The sequence below is a fragment of the Arvicanthis niloticus genome, chromosome 9 (genome assembly GCF_011762505.2).
Source record: "Arvicanthis niloticus isolate mArvNil1 chromosome 9, mArvNil1.pat.X, whole genome shotgun sequence".
Taxonomy (NCBI): Eukaryota; Metazoa; Chordata; class Mammalia; order Rodentia; family Muridae; genus Arvicanthis; species Arvicanthis niloticus.
The window spans coordinates 29,953,864-29,976,891 of record NC_047666.1 but is presented as its reverse complement, the minus strand read 5'-3'; the positions used below and the strand labels follow the sequence as shown (position 1 = coordinate 29,976,891).

General features: G+C 38.4%; 1 pseudogene; it reads right to left on the bottom strand.

The window, feature by feature from the left end:
* Positions 1 to 20,704: 20,704 nt before the first annotated feature.
* On the bottom strand, positions 20,705 to 21,716 carry LOC117715390 (vomeronasal type-1 receptor 45-like; annotated as a pseudogene).
* Positions 21,717 to 23,028: the final 1,312 nt, after the last annotated feature.

Genomic DNA, 23,028 nt, shown 5'->3' with positions numbered 1-23,028 from the left:
GTCAAAGAAAATGCAAAATGCAAAAAGCTCCTAACCCAAAACATCCAGGAAATCCAGGACACAATGAGAAGACCAAACCTAAGGATAATAGGTATAGATGAGGGTGAAGACTTCCACCTTAAAGGGCCAGGAAATATCTTCAACAAAATTATAGAGGAAAACTTCCCTAACCTAAAGAAAGAGAGGTCCTTAAATATAAAAGAAGCCTACAGAACCCCAAATAGACTAGACCAGAAAAGAAATACCTCTCATCACATACTAGTCAAAACATCAAATATAGAAAACAAAGAAAAAATACTAAAAGCAGTAAGGGAAAAAGATAAAGTAACATATAAAGGCAGACCTATAAGAATTACACCAGACTTCACACCAGAGACTATAAAAGCCAGAAGATCCTGGACTGATATCATACAGGCTCTAAGAGAACACAAATGCCAGCCCAGACTACTTTATCCAGCAAAACTCTCAATCGATATTGATGGAGAAACCAAAATATTCCATGACAAATCCAAATTTACACAATATCTTACCACAAATCCAGCCCTTCAAAGGATAATTGGTGGAAAACTCCAACACAAGGAGGGAAACTACAACCTAGAAAAAGCAAGAAATTAATCTTCTAACAACCCTAAAAGAAGGTAGCTATACAAACATAATACCACCACCAGTAACAAAAATAACAAGAAACAACATTCATTTTTCCTTGATATCTCTTAATATCAATGGACTCAATTCTCCAATACAAAGACATAGACTATCAGATTGGATACACAAACATGACCCAACATTCTGCTGCATACAGGAAACACACCTTTGTGAAAAAGACAGACACTACCTCAGAGTAAAAGGTTGGAAAACAATCTTCCAAGCAAATGGCCCCAAGAAACAAGCTGGAGTAGCAATTCTAGTATCAGATAAAATCGTTTTTCAACCAAAAGTAATCAAAAAAGATAAAGAAGGACACTTCATATTCATCAAAGGAAAAATGTGCCAAGAGGAACTTGCAATTCTGAACATCTATGCTCCCAATGCAAGGGCACCCACATACATAAAAGAAACTTTACTAAAGCTTAAAGCATACATTGCACCTCACACAATAATAGTGGGAGATTTCAACACCCCACTCTCAGCTATGGACAGATCATGAAAACAGAAACTAAATCGAGACACAACAAAACTAACAGAAGTTATGAACCTATTGGACTTAACTGACATCTATAGAATATTCCATCCTAAAACAAAAGAATATACCTTTTTCTCAGCACCTTATGGCACCTTCTCCAAAATAGACCATATAATTGGTCACAAAACAGACCTTAACAGACACAAAAAGATTGAAATAATCCCTTGTACCCTATCAGACCACCATGGAATAAGACTTGTCTTTGACTTGGACAAAAACAACAGAAATCCCACATACACATGGAAACTGAACAATGCTCTACTCAATGATAACTTGGTCAAGGAAGAAATAAAGAAAGAAATTAAAGACTTTTTAGATTTAAATGAAAATGAGGACACATCATAACAAAATTTGTGGTACTCCATGAAAGCAGTACTAAGAGGAAAAATCATAGCTCTCAGTGCCCACAAAAAGAAAATGTAAAGAACGTACATTAATAAATTGACAGCACACCTGAAAGCGTTAGAACAAAAAGAAGCTAATATACCCAAGAGGAGTAGATGACAGGAAATAATCAAACTCAGGGCTGAAATCAACCAAGTTGAAACAAAAAGAACTATACAAAATATCAACAAAACCAGGAGCTGGTTCTTTGAGAAAATCAACAAGATAGACAAACCCTTAGCCAGACTAACCAAAGGGCGCAGAGACAGTATCCAAATTAATAAAATCAGAACTGAAAAGGGAGACATAACAACAGAAACAAAGAAAATTTAAAAAATTGTCAGATCCTACTACAAAGGACTATATTCAACAAAATTGGAAAATCTGGATGAAATGGACATTTTTCTAGATAGATACCAGGTACCAAAATTAAAGGAGGAGCAGATAAATCATCTAAACAGTCAAATAACTCCTAAAGAAATAGAAGTAGTCATTAAAAACCTCCCCATCAAAAAAAGTCCGGGACCAGATGCTTTTAGTGCAGAATTCTATCAGACCTTCCAGGAAGACCTAATACCAATTCTCTTCAAACTATTCCACAGAATAGAAACAGAAGGAACAATACCCAATTCTTTCTATGAAGCTACAATTACGCTCATACCTAAGCCTCACAAAGACCCAACAAAGAAGGAGAACTACAGACCAATCTGTCTTATGAATATCAATGCAAAAATACTCAATAAAATTCTTGTAAACTGAATCCAACAACACATCAAAGCAATCATCCATCATGATCAAGTAGGCTTTATCCCAGGAATGCAGGGATGGTTCAATATTCGGAAATCCATCAATGTAATCCACTACATAAATAAACTCAAAGAAAAAAACCACATGATCATCTCACTAGATGCTGAGAAAGCATTTGACAAAATACAACATCCCTTCATGTTAAAAGTCTTGGAAAGATTAGGAATTCAAGGTCCATACCTAAATGTAGTAAAAGCAATATACAGCAAGCCAGTAGCCAACATCAAACTAAATGGAGAGAAACTTGAAGCAATCCCACTAAGATCAGGGACCAGACAAGGCTGCCCACTCTCACCCTACCTATTGAATATAGTACTGGAAGTCCTAGTTAGAGTGATTAGACAGCAACAGGAAGTCAAAGGGATACAAATAGGAAAGGAAGAAGTCAAAATTTCACTATTTGTAGATGATATAATAGTATACTTAAGTGACCCTAAAACTTCCACCAGAGAACTCCCAAACCTGATAAACAATTTCAGTAAATTGGCTGGATATAAAATCAACTCAAACAAATCAGTAGCCTTCCTATACTCAAAAGATAAACAGGCTGAGAAAGAAATTATGGAAATGACACCCTTCACAATAGTTACAAATAATATAAAATATCTTGGAGTGAATCTAACTAAGCAAGTGAAAGATCTGTATGAGAAGAACTTCAAGTCTCTGAAGAAAGAAATCGAAGAAGATCTCAGAAGATAGAAAGATCTCCCATGCTCCTGGATTGGCAGGATTAATATAGTAAAAATGGCCATCTTGCCAAAAGCAATCTATAGATTCAATGCAATCCACATCAAAATTCCAAATCAATTCTTCATAGAGATAGAAAGAGCAATTTGCAAATTTATTTGGAACAACAAAAAACCCAGGATAGCGAGAACTATTCTCAACAACAAAAGAAATTCTGGGGGAATCACCATCCCTGACCTCAACCTATACTACAGGGCAATAGTAATAAAAACTGCATCTTTGACAATGGAGGTAAAACCATCCAGTGGAAAATGAACAGCATTTTCAGCAAATGGTGCTGGTTCTACTGGAGGTCAACATGTAGAAGGATGCAAATCAATCCATTCATATCTCCTTGTACAAAGCTCAAATCCAGTGGATAAAAGACCTTAACTTAAAACTAGATACACTGAAACTAATAGAAGATAAGGTGGGAAAGATCCTTGAATACCTAGGCACAGGGGAAAAGTTCCTGAACAGAACACCAATGGCTTATGCTCTAAGATCAAGAATTGACAAATGGGACCTCATCAAATTGCAAAGCTTCTGTAAGGCAAAGGGCATTGTCAATAAGACAAATTGGCAACCAACAGATTGGGAAAAGATCCTAACCAATTCTACATCCGATAGAGAGCTAATATCCAAGATATACAAAGAACTCAAGAAATTATACTCCAGACAACCATATAACCCTATCAAAAATGGGGTACAGAGCTAAAGAAATAATTCTCAACAGAGGAAACTCGAATGGCCGAGAAGCACCTTAAGAAATGCTCCACATCCTTAATCATCAGGGAAATGCAAATCAAAACAACACTGAGATACCACCTCACACCAGTCAGAATGGCTAAGATCAAAAACTCAGGTGATAGTAAATGCTGTCGAGGATGCGGAGAAAGAGGAACACTCCTCCATTGCTGGTGGGATTGCAAGCTGGTACAACCACTCTGGAAATCAGTCTGGCGGTTCCTCAGAAAACTGGACATAGCATTACCTGAGGACCCAGCTATAGCACTCCTGGGCATATACCCAGAAGATGCTCCAACATATAATAAAGACATATGCTCCACTATGTTCATAGCAGCCTTATTTATAATAGCCAGAAGCTGGAAAGAACCAAGATGTCCCTCAACAGAGGAATAGATACAAAAAATGTGGTACATTTACACAATGGAGTATTACTCAGCTACTAAAAATAATGAATTTGAGAAATTTTTAGGTAAATGGATGGATCTAGAAATTATCATCTTGAGTGAGTTAACCCAATCCCAAAAGAACACACATAGTATTTACTCACTGTTAACTGGATGTTAGCCCCAAAGCTAGGATTAGTGAAGACTCAACCCACAGACCACATGAAGCTCATGAAGAAGGAAGACCAAGAGGGGATGACTCTGTTCTACTTAGAACGAGTAACAAAAATGATCAAGGGAGCAAATATGGAAACAAAACATGGGACAGAAACTGAAGGAGTGGCCATCAGGAGACCATTCCACCTGGGTATTCGTCCCATGTACAGCCACCTAAGCTGTACATCCACTGTTGTGGATGGCTGGAAGTGCATAATCTGAGAAACATGATATAGCTGTCTTTCTAGAAGTCTGTCATAGACTAACACACTCAGAGGACGATGCTCACAGTTAACCACTGATATGATCAGGGGTTTCCCAATGGAGAACTTAGAGAGAGTACTGAAGGAGCAGAAAGGGTTTGTGACCCCAGGAGGAAAGCAACAATACCAAACAACCAGAGCCCCCTAGGGTCTAAACCACCAGCCTGGGAACACACAGGGAGGGACCCAAGACCCCAGAGGTATGTGTAGGGGAGGATGGCCTTGTCGGGCATAGGTGGGAGAGGGATTTCTTGGTCCCATAAAAAATGAACACAGAATGGGGGGGGATGTGAGAGTGGGAGGGGATAATGGGGGGCGGGGTGCAGTCACTGCCTCATAGAAGCATGAGGAGGGGGATGGGATAGGAGGTTTCTGGGTGGTGGGAGGAAGTGTGGTAAGGGGACAAAATCTGAAATGTAAATATTACAACCAATTTTCAAAAAGAGAAAAAAAAGAAAGAAAAGTTGTTAGAACCAACATCTTTAAAAAAAATGTCAGCCCCCTGGGGGGGGAAAAATCTTTTTTTCTTGATACTAAAACTTGTTCTGAGAATTGTATATTGCAGAATACACAGCCTTGGTGTATCTACTCATCAAGCATACTGAGCAGACCTGCCCAAACCTCCGATGTCCTGGAATTCCATCTGGATTCAGTGAAGTCACAGCATCAGAGGCTTATCAACTTACTCTTCCCCCACCCCTCTTCTAATATCTCAACGCCCGTAATCAGCTTGAAGAAGTTAAAGAAGAGTCAGCCCCCCTATTCCCTGAGCTTGGGGACTAATGTGGTTAATAATGGTCTGTCTTTCTAGGGAAAAGTAGTGGTTTTGTTGGAACAGGGAGGATTAGCTAGGACTTATTGCATAGCCATAACCTATTGGTAGAAATCTGTATAATTATTATCAAGATGAAGTTATAATTTCTTTTTTCCCAAACACTTTATTTATCAGTATTTGTATATACATACATACTTATACATGTATACATATATACATACATATATGAACAATAATTAAATAAGATATATTTGAAAAGTATTGGCGGTTGGGAAGAGTGGGAGGAAGGAGAGAAAGAAAAAAATTATGTAAATACAGTACTCATATATGAAATTCTCAAAAAGGAATCCATCTTTTAAAAGATGTTCAACAGATTAACTTGCATGTTACATTATGAAAATAAATATGACCTATAATTATGTTGAAGGACATTTTAACTCACTACAAACTTTGAAATTTAATATGAAATCAATAAAAATTATTTTACCCAGCATACTAACAAAAACCACAATAACATTTTATAATTCAAAGTATTTCTGAGAACAAGAAAATGGATTGTCAGAAGCTAAGTCAGCAGAGCCAGGGGGACACTCTGTGTTATTTCTTTTCTTTTCATCTCTTTTTTTTTTCTTTTTTTAAAATTTTTTATTATTATCAAATCATAATTTTTACTTTTTAACACAGGGGTTATAAACATGAAAATGCAGGATGTGGGGAAGGGGATGACACAGGAGCATAGATGTTCAGGGGGAGTACAGATATCTTTCAGAACAGGGTATCAGCTGGGTGAAGGTTTAGGGGTCAGGTCACTATGACTCTGCCTATGCTTCACTTGTCCTTACCAAAGTTGGTACTATCTGCCAAGGCTGCCTATTTACAAGGTCTATAACTACTCAAGCTGGTAGATTTTCACAAAAGCTGCTTGTTTACAATAGTTTATAGACATCTGTTTCAGTGTTTTTCCATAGAGATCCAAGACTTTGTGTTAGCAGGCATGTATGTCAGGTCTATTGCTGATTTTAAGCTTATGGCTGATTTTAGGCCTTCAGTGTATAATCAGGGCTGCCCCTGACATCTCCTCCCTTCTCCAAATATAGAAGGGTTGTGGTGATTCTAATTTTGCCAAGGCGGGGATAGAGGTCTGACCTCCAGTAATTAAAGGGAACCTTGTAATGGCTCCAGTCCTCCTGTCGTTGTCCAGTGAGGCATGAGGGCCATACCTGTCCCAATGTCTTTTTCCTGGAGAGGGGATACTTTTGACATCAACTCCTATGCAGTCAGGCTTGTCCCTCAGGGAACCCAGAAACATATTTTTAACTTTTATTTATATTCCCTTGCAGTGCTTAGCCTCGCAGCCTAAGCAAGAATTCAGATCACCAGACAGAGGGGGTTCTGGGTGGCCCCTCACTGCTTGGTCTAGGGGCAGAAGTCCCCTCTTTTAGGTTGGGTGGAGATAAGACTTGGGAGCACCCTGGATAGAGTAACATCCTCATCTAGAGTCTTGTGGTCCTCCATAGCTAACTGATGATAATGTATCTGAATAGATTTTGCTATCAGATTATCTATCTGTTGTTTCACAAAGTTAGTCAGCCTATTTAAGGCCCAGGAACCAAAGGAAATAAGCAAAAATAACCTAATTAATGGTCCCAAGATGGAAGGAAGTAGGGTTAACAATCATGGAGAGGTTGAAGACCAATTCTTCTACAAGTTCTCATTTTTCTCTTTGTCTCTCTCTGTCTTTTCTCAAGACCTTCTCTGGCCTTTTTCATGCTTTCTTTAATAATAATCCCTGTTTTGTCTATGTAAAAGCAGCATTCTTCTTTAAGGACTGTACACAGTCTAGAGCTGTACACAATCTTTTCTATTGTAAAAGAGAAAATCAAGAACAATAAAGTCCTTTGCAATTTGGGGGGATTGCATCAGACAGTGAAACGAGGGATTTCTTCAGATTAGTGATGTCAGTCTATAGCTGTTTGATGTCCTTATCAAAGGCTCATTGGAGGTCTGAGTAGTATAAGTCCAAAAGCCAGCATCAGGATCAGATCTTCCAACAGCAGGCATCACCAGTGATTAATTTTTCATCTGGAAAGGAAAAAAGAAGGGAATTCACAGGAAAATTTCTCTTCCCTGGATGTCAATTGTTATTCATCTTATTTATAATTGGGCCTGGTTTTGTGGGGGTATCTATTTAGTTCATTAATCTTTTTGGTGGCCATTTAGCTGTGCCTTCTGTGGTATCAAACATGCATATCAGTCCTCAGCCCCATGTAGGAACTGGGTCCTGGCCATTCCATTTAAGGGTAAAAGGGTCCTTCCACATAGTTGTGGCTTAGTTTTTATTGGTCTCAGTGATGCCAGAGGCAATCAGCAGCAGATTTGCCATGAGCTTTCAGTTTTACCAAACTTATAAAGCCTATGATTAACATTTTTTTAAAAAATGTATAAATGCAAAAAGTAAAAGGGGGCATGGGATAGGGGTTTTCTAAGGGGGGGAAGGGAAAAAGGGGATGGCATCTGAAGTGTAAATGAAAGATCTAATAAAAAAAAGTTGATAAAAAAAAGAAAGTTAAGAGTAAACAAGGCATGCCCCTTCCACCCTCAGAGAGTCATGAAGACACTATTTAAAGAAATATAATTCTTTATTAATAATTTCTTTTATCAAAGGACTATTATAAAACAGCCAACAATTAATCAATCTATATAATATATAAATTAATGAGAGCTTCTTCTACTTTTTGTAAAATTACTCCTCTTTTGTCAATTAATTGTTGAGAGAAATTAGGATTTGCATCTCTCTTGAGAATATTAAACAGAGACATAAATTCTTTTGTGAAGAGCTTAAAATAAGATCTTAGCCAATAAGCATCTCCTGGAAACCTTTGAAAATCGTTTGAAATAAGTAAACTATCATTTTTTCCAGACTCATTATCTGGGTTGTTTTTTTGATATTTTACATATTTACCTTTCACTGCTATCTCCACTTCCTTTCTCCCCCAAACCCCTAATCCTATACCCCCTCTTTCAATTTTTATGAGGGTGTGCTCCCACCATTCTCCCAATCCCGCCTCCCTGCTCTTGAATTTCCCAACACTATGAATCCAATCTTTTGGGGAACATGGCCCTCCACTTCCAGTGTTGCCTAATGAGGCCACCCTCAGTTACCTATACAAGTGTAGCCATGAGTCCCTCCCTTTCTGTTCTCAGTCTGGAGGTTTAGACCCTGGGAGCTCTGGTTGAATATTTTGCTATTCCTTCTAAAAAAAAAAACACACTCACACTTCCTTCTTCCTCTTGAGTTTCATGTGGTTTATCCAGAAGTTATAATTTCTTAAATGGTACAAAATTTACTTTGATTTCAAATTTAAGGTTTTCATTGGTATGAGCTTCTTATTAATATAAAAGCGAGATGAATATTGATACTCTCATGGGCATTGTGCCTGTATAACACATTTAGGGATACAAGGCCTAGACCCAGTCCTTCTTTAACTTTTTTAACTGATTTGGGACAGTTAACCTATGAGTTACAGGACTATAGCAAATTCATGGCTTTGAGTTTATTGTTAGGAGGTTTCCCATATTTTATTTAGAAATAGCTGACAGGAGTGAACAGACAACAGGCCAGGTTACATTACATGGATAGTTGGTTTTCAAAACACCAGAAGTCCATAGAATTGATGCTACAAATATTTATATATTAATGTCCATTCTGATTAGAGACCTGTCTGCTCCTGACAGCTTCCTGTCGTGGATTCTAAGAAAAAATTGAGCATCCTTTGAGTTACACCACTTGTGTGGTGACAGCCACTAGGCAAGAATTGCCTCTTTCCATCTACAGACAAATTACCGTCCAGAAAAGGACACACATGCAGAATAGTTGACTGATTATATCTGCCTAGACAGAGTAATCAGCCCTTAATAATCCTGCATCACTAAGGTCTGTCAGATGACTCTGGGCCAGAAGGCTGAAGATTTGATGCTCCAATGTTCGGTAGTATAGAGGCTTTTCAGGTGTTCAGCAGTCTCTATTAATTGGCTAAGTTTTAGAAGCTATGTTTAGTGCTTCCCAAAATTTCAGTTAACTCAGTCATTCTGGATTTCTGACGGGGTTGAAGACCTATAGTCTCATAGCCAATCCTGGCTATTTACTTTGAGAGAAAAGATCTGAGTAGATGGTTTTCAGCTGACATTCATTCTAAAGCCCCCCCCCCCAAAAGCCAGGATCAAAAGTAAGTGTTTTAGTTATAAGAGATGACAGAGGTTCTGGTTAGTCAACAAAATGTTGGACCGGGTATTAGGACTATCTTGTACCTCACTGGTACAATTAGAAATAAGTATGCTCTAATTGTATTTTGAGAGAAAAGTTCTACTTTAACAGGAAGAGTGATATGTAGGAGGAGCTAAGTGGGAAGGAGTATTGAGAGGAAGAGATGGAGTAAGGAGAGAAGATGAAGGAGAGGAGAAGCTAGGTGATGAGAGTGAACGAGAGAGGGGGCATGGAGGCAGATGTTCACAGGTCTTTACTAGTCAAAGATGTTTTTTATATCTAGGTTGGGTATTGGGTTATGCCTCTGATTGAACATTACCAATCTTATAAATCCTTTGCTTAACATTTTAAAAAAATGTATAAAAGCAAAAAGGAAAGGGGGGGCATGGGACAGGGGTTTTCTAGGGAGGGGAAATGGGGAAAGGGGATGGCATCTTAAATGTAAATAAAATATTTTAAAAAAGAAAAAAGTGCACTCAATCCTTCTTCTGGGAAACTCCTCTTCTGTGGGGGAATAAAAGCACTCCAAAAAAAAAAAATACAGAAAATATCGCTGTTATTTTTGGTGAATAAAATCAATTTTGTATAGTTTATTTCAGTCTAAATAAAATGTGAATTTTGTTTAAAAAAAGAACATCTCATCCTAAACAAAAGAATAGGGGCTGGAGCAATGGCTCAGTGGTTAAGAGCACTGACTGCTCTTCCAAAAGGTCCTGAGTTCAATTCCCAGTAACCACACTGTGTCTCACAACCATCCATAATGGAATGCTATGCCCTCCTCTGGTGTTTCTGAAGATAGCTACAGTGTACTCACCTACATAAAATACATAAATAAAATCTTTTTTAAAAACCAAAAAAAAAAAAAAAAAAACCGAAAGTAATATACCTTCTTCTCAGCACCTCATGGTACTGTCTCCAAAACTGACCATATAAGTAGCCACAAAACAGGCATCAGGAGATACAAAAATACTGAAATAACTTCATGCCTCCTATCAGAGCACCACGGACTAAGACTGGTCTTTAATAACGAAAAAAACTACAGAAAGCCCACATACACATGGAAGCTAAACAATGCCCTACTCAATGATAACTTGGTCAAGGAAAAAATAAAGAAAGAAATTAAAGACTTTTAAAAATTTAATGAAATTGAAGGCACATCATACCAAAACTTGTGGGACATGATGAAGGCAGATTTAAGAAGAAAACTCTAAGCACCTACAAAAAGAATCTGGAGAGAGCATACACCAGCAGCTTGACAGCATACCTGAAAACTCTAGAACAAAAGGAAGGAAATACACCTGAGGAGTAGATGTCACAAAATAATCTAACTCAGGGCTGAAATCAACCAAGTAGAAACAACAAAAAAAATTATACAAAAAAATCAACAAAACCAGGAGCTGGTGCTTTGAGAAAGTCAACAAGATAGATAAACTCTTAGCCAGACTACCAAGAGGGCAAAGAGAGAGAATCCAAGTTAACAAAATCAGAACTGAAAAGGGAAACATAACCAAAGAAAGAGTGAAAATTTAAAAAAATCATCAGATCCTACTACAAAAGCCTATACTTAACAAAACTGAAAAATCTGCATAGAATGGATAGTTTTCTAGACAGATCCCAGGTACCAAAGTTAAATCAGGATCAGATAAACCATCTAAACAGTTCTATAACCCCTAAAGAAATAGCAGCAGTCATTAAAATCTCCCAACCAAAAAAGTACAGGACAAGATGGTTTTTGAGGAGAATTCTATCAGACCTTCCAAGAAGACCTAATAGCAATACTCTTCAAAATATTCCAGAAAATACAAACAGAAGTAAAACTACATAATTTGTTCTATGAAGCCATAATTGTGCTTATACCTAAACCACACAAAGACACAACAAAGAATCAGAACTTCAGACCAATTTCCCTTACGAATTTTGATGTAAAAATACTCAATAAAATTCTTGCAAACCGGTTCTAAGAACACATCAAAACAATTATCCAACATGATCAAATAAGATTCATCCTAGGGATGCAGGGATGGTTAAATATATGGAAATACATCAATGTGATTCACTATATAATAAATCTCAAATGAAAAAAAAACACATGATTATCTCATTAGATGCTGATAAAGTATTTGAGTAAGTTCAGTACCTCATCTTGGTAAAAGATGGAAGATCAGGAATTCAAGGCCAGTACCTAAACATAGTAAAAGCAATATACAGCAAGCCTGTAGCCAAAACCAAACTAAATGGAAAGAAACTTGAAGCATTGCACTAAAATCAAGGAATAGACATGGCTGACCATTCTCTCCCTACCTATTCAATATAGTACTCAAAGTCCCAGCCAGAGCAATTAGAGAACAAAAGAAAATTAAAGGGATACAAATTGGAAAGGAAGATGGCAAAATATCACTATTTGCAGATGATATGATAGTACAATAAAGGGACCCCAGAACTTTCACCAGAAACTTTTAACCTGATAAACGAGTTCATCAAAGTGACTGGATATAAAATTATCTCAAACAAATCAGTAGCCTTCCTCTACTCTAAAGATAAACAGGCTGAGAAAAAAATTAGGGAAATGACACCATTCACAATAGTCACAAATAATATAAAATATCTTGGTGTGACTCTAACCAAGCAAGTGTAAGGTCTGTATGACAAGAACTTCAAGTCTCTGACAAAAGAAATCGAATCTGATCTCAGAAGATGGAAAGATCTTTCATCTTCATGGATTGGCAGGATTGATATAGTAAAAGTGTCCATCTTGCTGGAAGCAATTTACAGATTCAATGCAATCTCCAACAAAATTCTAACTCAATTCTTCATAGAGTTAGATAGAGCAATATGCATATTCATTTGGAATAACAAATCTCAGGACATTGAAAATGATTGTCAACCATAAAAATTTCTGGGGGCAACACCATTCCTGATCTCAAGCTGTATTACAGAGCAATAGTGATAAAAACTGTGTGGTATTGGCACAGAGACATGCAGGTTGAATAATGGAGTGAAATTGAAGACTCAGAAATGAATCCACACACACTTATGGCCACTTGATCTGTAACAAAGGAGCAAAAACTATCCAGTGGAAAAAGGAACATTTTCAAAAAGGTCAGCATGTAGAATAATGTAAATCGATCTATTCTTGTCTCCTTGTACAAAGCTCAAATCCAAGTGTGTAAAGGATCGCCACATAAAACCAAGATACACTGAAGAAAAATTGGGGAAGGTCCTCTAAACCATGGGAAACGGGAAATTTCTTGAAGCGAACATTAATGGTTTATGCTCTGAGATCAATAATCACCAAATGGGAATTCATAAAATTGCAAAGCTTCTGTAAGGCAAAAGATACTGTCAACAGGACAAAATAGCAACTAATAGATTAGGGAAAGTTCTTTACCAATCTTACATCCAATAGATGGCTTATATCCAATATATACAAAGAACTCAAGAAGTTAGACTCCAGAGAATCAAACAACCCTATTAAAAATGTGGTACAGAGATAAACAAAGAATTCTCAACTGAGGAATATCGAATGTCTGAGAAGCACCTGAAGAAAAGTTCAACATCTTTAGTCATCGAGGAAATGCAAATCAAAACAACCCTGAGATTCTACTTCATACCAGTCAGAATAGCTAAGATGAAAAACTCAGGTGACATCAGATGCTGGCAAGGATGTGGAGAAAGAGGAACACTCCTCCACTGTTGGTGGGTTTGCAAGTTGGTACAACTAGTGTGAAAGTCAGTCTGGTGGATCCTCAGAAAGTTGGGCATAGTATTACCTGAGGACACTGGTATATCACTCCTGGGCATACACCCAGAAGATGCTCTAACATATCACCAGAACAAATGCTCGACTGTGTTCATAGCAGCTTTATTTATAATAAGCAGAAGCTGGAAAATCCAGATGTCCCTCAACAGAGGAATGGATATAGAAAATATGGTACATTTACATAAAGGAATACTATTTAGATATTAGAAATTATGACTTCATGAAATTTTTATCCAAATTGATGGAACTAGAAAATATCATCCTGACTGAGTGACAGAGTCACACAAGAACACACAAGGTATGTACTCACTGATAAGCGAATATTAACCCAAATGATTAGAATACTCAAGATCCAATTCACAGACAACATGAAGCTCAAGAAGAAGGACAACCAAAGTTTGGGTGCTTCAGTGCTTCTTATAAAGGGGAATAAAATACACACAGTTGTGAATACAGAGACAAAGTCTGGAGCAGAGACTGAAAGAAAGACCATCCAAAGACTGTACCACCTGGGAACCCATCGCAGATACAGTTACCAAACCCAGACACTATTGTGGATGCCAAGAAGTGCATGCTGATAGCAGCCTGATATAATTGTTTTCTGAGAGGTGCTGACAGAGCCTGACAAATACAGAGGCAGATGCTTGCAGCCAACCACTGAACTGAGCAAGTGGTCCCCTTGGGGTCCACATTGGAGGAGTTAGGGCAAGAACTGAAGGAGCTGAGGGGGTTTGCATCCCCATAGGAAGAGCTATAATATCAACCTACCAGAACTTCCAGAACTCCCTGAGATTAAACCACCAACCAAGGAGTACTCATGGAGAGACCCATTGTTCCAGCCACATAGATAGCAATGGATGGCCTTCTCAGACATCAATGGGAGGAGAGGCCCTTGGTCCTGTGAAGGTTCGAAGCCCCAGTGTATAAGAATTCTTAGGTGGGTAGGTGGCAGCAGGTGGGTGTGTGGTGGATCACCTTCATAGAAACATGGGGAGGGGGATGAGATAAAGGTTTTGGGAGGGTGAGAATCAGGAAAGATGATAACATTTGAAATGTTAATAAAGAAAATACCCGATAAAAAAAAGAAAAGAAAATGATGGGTGAATTCTGTGCCTGTCCTATTACTTCTCAGGGCTCTGAAGGTCCTCTCCCTACAGTTTTGACTGACAGCCTGTCTCTGGGCCAGTCCTCCCATGGAGCATCTGGTTTCCATTTAGTCTTGGTTTTCTGTTCCCTGGTTTCTGAATTGTGTTTCATGCTGCAAGATGTGAGTGAATTCTAAAATGAATCTAAAAAATGAAATAAGAAACACAGACAAGAATCAAAGCTCAGGGGTGTGGTGACCACAGGCAGGTGGTACATAGCTGGCCAGGTGTGTGACCTTGACTGACTGGATGTCAGCCACTGAGGAGCAGGAATGACCCCCTCATCCTCAGTGATGCTGTCAGAAAGAGGCAGGGCTTTACCTGAATAGAGCCATATGCATTGTTCTTCAGTCTCCTTTGTAGACATGGTGCTCGTGCTTGCACATAGGATTCAGGATATGGAGACTGGGCATATTTACTTCAAGAGAAGCCTGGCTGACTCACAGAGACCTTATTAAGAAAATCAGCCATTTTAAGGAGACCCTCAAGTAGGTATTTCAATTAGCAAACAATGCCAGTGTGTTCCAGACTATTCCCCACTTTCTCCTTTATGAGGTTCAGTGTATCTGATTTTACATTAAAGTCTTCACTGGACTTGAGTTTTGTTCCGGGTTATAGATATAGATCTATCTGGATACTTCCTCACAGAGAGACCTAGTAAGTCCAGCAACATTCTTTGAAGATGCTGCCTTCTGCATCATATAATTCTTGTTTCTTAATAAAAAAAATCAGTTATCCAGTTATTTGTGGATTTACATCTGGGTTTTTAATTCAATTCCATTGATCAACTTCTCTGTTTTCATGCAAATACCAGGTGGATTTTATTACTGTAGTACAGGTTGACATCCGGGTTGGTGGTACCTCCAGAAGTTATTTTTATAGAGAGGATTGTTTTAGCTATCTGTTTTTGTTTGTTTGTTTGTTTTGTTTTGTTTTTCAATACAGGGTTTCTCTGTGTAGCTCTGGCTGTCCTGGAACTCACTCTGTAGACCAGGCTAGCCTCGAACTCAGAAATCCACCTGCCTCTGCCTCCCAAGTGCTGGGGTTAAAGGCATATGCCAACACCACCCGGCAGATTATTGTCATACAGATTTTCACTTACTTGTTTAGTTACTCCAAAATATTTTATATAATTTGTGGCTATTGTGGAGGATGTTTTTCTCTGATTTCTTTATCAGCATGTTTATTATTTCTATGTAGGAGGACTACTAAATCTTTTTTTGATAATATTGCATTCAGACACTTTACAGAATATGTTTATCAGATATAGGAGTTTCTTGTTGAAGATTTGGGGTCACATATTCATACTATCATGAAATCTGCAAATAATGATACTTTAACTTTTTCATTTCAATTTGGCCTTGAGATTTTAACGACTGCTTCTATTTCATTAGTGTTTATAGATACATTTAAATTGTTTATCTGATCTTGGTTTAACTTTGGTAAGTGGCATCTATCAAGAAAACTGTCCATGTCTTTAAAGTTTTCAGTTTTGCAGAGTACAGATTTTTGAAATATGATGACATGATTCTTCGGGTTTCCTTGTTTGTTTGTTATGTATGCCCTTCCCCACTCATTTTGTTAATTAGGATATACAGACTCTGCCTTTTAATTAGTTTGTATAAGGGTTTGTCTACCTTGTTGATGTTTTCCAAGAAGCAATTCTTAGTTTCATGAATGATTCTTTGTTTCCTTCTCTTGGTTTCTATTTTATTGATAGCAGCAGAAGACAGAAGTGTCCAGGATGAGGCTGGACTGTGGTGAATCTCTTTTCCAAGTAACAAGGTATTGTGTACTTCTTCTCCCTGGATAACTCCCACCTAGGTTGATGTGTACAAAGACTTAGTCAAGATTTACTCTCACTTTGGAATGACCAAACAATGACTGGTCCACCTTGAGACACATACCATGAAAGGAAGCCCACGGCTGACACTACTAATGATATTAAGCTATACTTTCACCCAGAATCCTAGCATAACTGTCATCAGAGAAGCTCCACTCAGCAACTGATGTAAACAGGTGCAGAGACCCACAGCCAAACATTAGATAGAGCTTGGGGAATCATTATTTCTATTTGTTTCTGTTTCTATTATTATCTATCTGCAGGATCTCTTATTGAACTTTAAGGGGACTATTACAGCCAGACTGGTGAGGCAGTAATGTTTTCATTACCTGAATTACAGGCATGTGCAAACATCCACAACTTTCATTTGAGTGTTGTGGATCTGACTGAAGAGACACAGATAACCTACCCCATCAAATCCTGCACTCTCCTGTCCTTGTACTGAGTCAGAACTGTTAGTATTCCCTTTCTCCTAACCCCCAGTGCAGATGACCTTTGAAGAGGGCAGACAAAAGGGAGCCCAACCTGGTGCCTGAATATTGCACTTCCCTTTTTTTGATAGCACTCTCATGGTGCAGATGGATCTTGCCTTTGAAGGAGGCAGGAGTTACTATTCTTGAAGTGAAAAGCCCACTCTTGAGCTATGGGAAAGAGATAATTAAGTATTCCCAATCATCTGAGACCTCACTGTAAAAACACACTGGTCACCAATACTGGAATAAGTTACTTATTCCCAGGTGAAATAGGTCTTTCTCCAGCTGTGTGATTCTGCCTCTCCGTTTGAACAAATGTTATCTGGAAGGCACTCTTTTTCCCCTACCAAATCATGTAATGCCAGGGCTCAAGAGTCCTAGCTTATGATTCTTTGTGTGTGTGTGTGTGTGTGTGTGTGTGTGTGTGTGTGTGTGATGTGTGTGTATCTCAAACACCAAGACTCAGGGTTTCTTTCCTGGCCTGTGCAGTGGGAAGGACAACAATAGTCAGGCCATGGAAGGGTATCCTGGTTCTTGGGTTGTTGGTGTTCAGCCATGCCCCCAGAACCCAGGGCCCTGACACATGGTCTAAACTCCATTTTATCTGCACCTGTCAGTCATGTAGGACACAGGTGGAGGGCATGATTAACAGGTCTCCACCTCCAGAGATTTAAATCTAAAGTAGGGGGGCATAGCTAATTAACATCAAAATCAAACCATGTCCATTAACAGTGAGGATCAAGTAAGATGGAGGACACAGTATACTGGTCCGGGACCCTACCATCTCTGGACTAAATAAGATGCTACAGAAAGTAAGTAGCTCAAAGATGTTATGTTTCATTTAAGCTTTGATAGAGGTCTTAGAATGTAGCCCTTAGTCCTTGTTAACAGAGAGCTTTGGAGTCAGCATGGATATGAAGTCTCCTCTGTTACATAATTATGGATCCAGGAATAGATCTGCAGCCTGTCAGAGACCCCATTACTCATCTGTCAGATGGGAAGGGCAGTGCTTACTTCCCAGGGTATTGTGGGATTAAGGAAATCATAGATAGTAGGGGCTTTGTGCCCAGTGACTGCTCTCTATGTCATACTTTGGAGGTCTGACCCTGTGTATCCTTACCAAAGGACACCATCTTTGTGACTGGCCTATAGTAGGCACTGCAAATATTATCTTTGAGAGAGTACTGTGGCTGTTGTCACTGTAGACAAAGCTGTGGTGAAAATACCAGCTACTGTGATGAGAGAGCTTATGAGCATAAAACTACATTTCCCAGTATCATTTGCAGGTCAGAAGAGGCATGAGTGATCTGGCCAGTGCTAACTAGGCCAAAGCCATTGGACCTTGGGTCCTCTTCATTTCCTGTCCTAGAATCACTCCTGACATTTTATTACTTGTAATGGTTAAATACCACTCCATTTTGTTGACATTAGATACTTTATCAGGCAGTGGTACTTATTATAAATGAAGATAGTACATATAACCTAATCTTTTACCATTATGTCTCTTCCTTTCATCCAATGTTTGAGTTATTTCTTTCAGTAAAATTCCTAAAACTGGTGCTATTCAAGTATAAACAATTTAAAACATTGAGTGACACACAGTACTGTCACCTATGTGAAAACACACATGACAAGATATGATATTTCACTTCTAATGCAGAAGCGTATCTGAAGCTCCTGTCTTTATGCCATTAGCTAATATCAAAGACTTGAATGTCTGATCTTCTCTTTACATTTGACTTTTGCACTCACAGGAAACTCATCCAGGAGACACAACACTGGAGCTGCTTTTGCAGCCATGTGCCAGAAGCAAGCACAGAGCAGGCAGGACTCCATCAAGACCTTCGCTTTCCCAGGAGAGACTTCGAATAAGATTCAGATGAGCAGAGAGCAGTTTTCAAATCTGTGTTTAGTACATGTTTGTCACAAGGTTTTATTATTGAAAAATTACATTCTGGTGTTTATAGAGTCTTGTCATTATTTCACTATAGGGGGAAAAATTTAAATGTGTGTGTGTGTGTGTGTGTGTGTGTGTGTGTGTGTGTGTGTTCAAGTCTGTGAATATAGGTACCTATGCATCATGGTGTGCTTGTACATGTCAGATTTCAACTTATTTACACTAGTCTTGACTTTTCACATTGTTTCTTTTGGGTCTCTTGTTTTTCTCTACTATATGGTCCAGGTTAAGTAACACAGACATTCTGGGAATTCACCTCCTGTCTGCCCATAAGAACTCTGGGGGTGAAAGATGCCTCTTTGTCTAGTGATATGTAGATGCTGGGTATCTGAACTCAGGTGCAGGGTATATGGACTCAGGTCTTTGTTGTACAGTAAATATACTGTACCTCAGGGGCACTAGAGACAATACTGTGATACTTTTATGAAGATAATATGTCTTTATTATTAGGAAGCACCAAACCCACATGAAGATGCCATTTGATCACTCTAGCTACTTAATAAGTGCTAGTGAGGGCATATACATCATATGTCCCATAAATACACAGATCTGGGACACTTGTTTTTCTACTGAATTGAAAATCTATCAATAACCAAAAATTGTTACCTCTTTCTTGAACCTCACAAATGGCATTGTATTTTGTGTGTCTGAGTCTAACTGTATTGACACTCTCTGTCAGTCAATCCACATAAAACTTACCTTTTCTCTTATTGAGTTATCATGATTTTCACAGCAAGTTTATGGTTTTTCTGTTGTTCCACTGTTGCTGAAAACAACTGAGGTTGAGACAACCAAGTTGAGGTCAGAAGTCCGCTTATTGTATAGAAACAAAGCACCCAGAGAACATCAGTTCAATAGGTGAGCTCCAAGTAAATTTTAGAAAGATTTTTATGCCACCTATGTCTCCTTGCTTTAGCAATCTAGAGTGACTTGTGTGGGATTGGCTTATTAAACTTTTTAGAAGAGTTTACCCAATTGCCTCATAAGCAGTAATGCTTCACCAAGCAACATATTTTACCAGAAACTATTTATAGTGCAGACTGAAGGAGAGGAACAGGATTTCAGGAGAGGTGTGGTGTAGAGTCTTGAACCTCCAGAGAGCTGGCCAGTGTGGTGTGGATATTTCCTGTTGTTCGGGGCTCTATCCCACAGCATCCTGTGCTTGAATTGCCTTGAAATTACGGATTGAACACTATCACACACCATTCAGAGGCCCTGTTTGGTCATATGTTCTGTTAATTGTAGATTGTTGTTTCCATTTAAAATCCTGAAAATTATAATTCTTGTTATTTTTAGTATTACTGTACAAGTCACTATGTGACTTTGGTACATTATTCTTGAAAGCTTTGTGTTTAATTCCTTATCTTTCTGGATCATAGAATTATTTATGGCAAATAATGTTTCTTTTATTTGTCAAAATACATAATAGGAAAATGAAATATCAAAACGTATTTGAAGTGGTCAAACACTTACAAACTGTATGGGATATCTAAGACCAAGATGAGCAAGAACTACCTAACAGGGCTCCCTGAAAGGCTCATTGAGAAATAAAACAAAATAAAAATAAAATATTAAACACCCTTTTCATATATCAAAGTATTTTGTTAAATATTCTGTTACATGATTACCATCAAGTTAGCTAAAATAAATCATTTTAACAGAAAAACAACTTAATATTTCACGTCTGGCAAAGCACATAGGCAGCACACCATGATTAACAGTTCTGATTCCTGTACATTGGCTCCCCTTAAAGATTCTTTCCCATCAATAAATATTCAAACATTTATCACCCTCTTACACATGGACCTCAAAAAGTTAACAATATGCTTTTCACTGCTCATAAACACAAAAGGGCTGACTGTGGCATATATGTGTACCGCAAAGAGTTGGATAGATAAAGATGTTGGATCATTCAGGAACATAGTTCTTGAGCAGGAGATGATGCTGTCGAAGATGGACATCAGCACAAAGAAGCTCATGAGCATCAGGACGGTCTGGGTGGCCCTTTGCTCTGGGGATGCTTTTGGGGAAAGGCTGGTACCTTGTAGATGCTGGGCCTGTTTCCTGTGCCTGCACAAGAGAGCCACCATGTACCAAGTGGAGAGGACCATGAGACTAATAAGAAAGACTTCCCTGATGGCCAGCAGAGTAGAAAACATGATTTGCATGAGGTGACTCAAGGGTAGACTAGAGCAAGACTGAGTAATATAAATGAAGTCATTTGTGGTCAAATTGGGGGTGGCAATGATTGATACCAAGAGGTGACTGCTAATTAACATATAGAGGACAGTCAGCAAAAGAATGGCACATGAGATGTAACAGGGAGATTTGTGCTTGAACTTTGCTAAACAGGAGCTTCTGGGACTGAGGATGATGGCCTGGAGAACACTTAACAAGCTGGTGGTACAAAGGGAGAGACCCCTCAAACTTCTGTACAGGTAGACAAGGAATTTACATATGATGTCATCCCATCCCCTCCAAGAAATAAAAATGTCTGTGGCTATGAATGCCATGATCAGTAGCATCAGTAGGTGGATTAGGGACAAGAGACCAATAGGAAGGTCACTGAGTCTGGACCTGGGCCCACGAATGAACTTAAGGCTATGGAAGAGAAGAAGGATGCTGTTGGCTGAAATCCCAATGCCAATTTCAGAGAAAAAGGTGATTCTTATGTTAGAATCTATGTGGAGTTTGCTGTTTTTATTCATTGTATATGAGAACAGTAGCTGAAGAGAAAAGAAAAGAACCTTACACATCCCTCCTTGGCAATTCTTTTCCCCTTACCATAATTCACTGAAGACCTCAGCTACACCTGACACCTTACAGACTATCTCAATTGACCTAAGCTGAACCATGGCTGGATCCTGTGTTCCATGATCACTGCATCAGTGTGTGAGCTCCTTCAACATTAAATACTGCACACAGTATAAATTATGTCTTTTCTTATTTAGCATGTATGGGTTTTCCTGGAGCAGGAACAGCATCTTACTTGGTTTTCATCCATAACATCCTCACTGGCAGCAACATGACAGACAGTGTTTTACTATTTTGGGTGAGTTTTAATGAGAAGGATAGTGTGAAAGGAACCAGTTCTTTCCAATTACAGAGGCCCCATTGATTGTGTATGCACTTATTCTATTTGGGGCTATCTTTACTCAATTTATTGTAAAACCAAATTTCTTAATATATTTAAATAGCAAATGTTGAGAATTGTGATCTGTGAATCCAGATGTTTCTCATTCCACCCACAATCTGCAATTTTCTCCAAGTGTGACTAGAATGCTCTCAGGCTGAGCTCCAGTCAGTCACCTCCTCCTGAACATATACACAGCCACGTGCCTGTGTCAGGCGGGCACTAGTTATAGAAGAACATGCTGTTTTCACACCAAACATGGCAGTGTTCCAGAGCAATATGGTCTCTGTAGATATTTCTTATGCTGTTTTTTCTCATCCAGTGCCTTATGTTTGTCCTCTGGGAGAGATAAGGCAATACATAGTGACTGGTCAGCTCCATCCCTGCTAGAAACAGAAGCTGAAAGGTAAATAAATTACAAAACATCAGAACATTGTAGTGGAGCCCTCTCTAGAGATCTCAAGTGGATAATTTATTCTTTGAGCAATGCTCTGTATGAGCATCTTCCATGTTTGTAATCTCAATCAAGAACTGCTTCCATGAGGAGAGCAATGTGGGCTAATGTCAGGAGGAGCATACTCCATGTCTTCCTTCAGAATATGAAATCAGTGAGAAATAGAATTTCAATTAAAAGTGTTGGGGTATCCCTTATTACAGAATGAAAATAAAATGGTACAAGTCAATCTTGAAAGACAAGCTCTACAGTAGTTTGCATTCTTTCTTTACATAATTGAGAATTGTTTCTTTTCCAGATTCCTGTTATACCAGCTACAAGTTTATATTCATAAATGTGCTAAAAATTCTTTAAGATTACTACATTTTTTGATTGGTTATTGAGTTACTTAACACCATACCTAAACCCATAAAATGCAGAAAAGAACTATTTTGCATGTTACTGCTAAGAATCCATCATTCAGTGTTGTTGTGGGAAGAAGTTAAGGCAGATAATTATAGGCAGGAACTGAT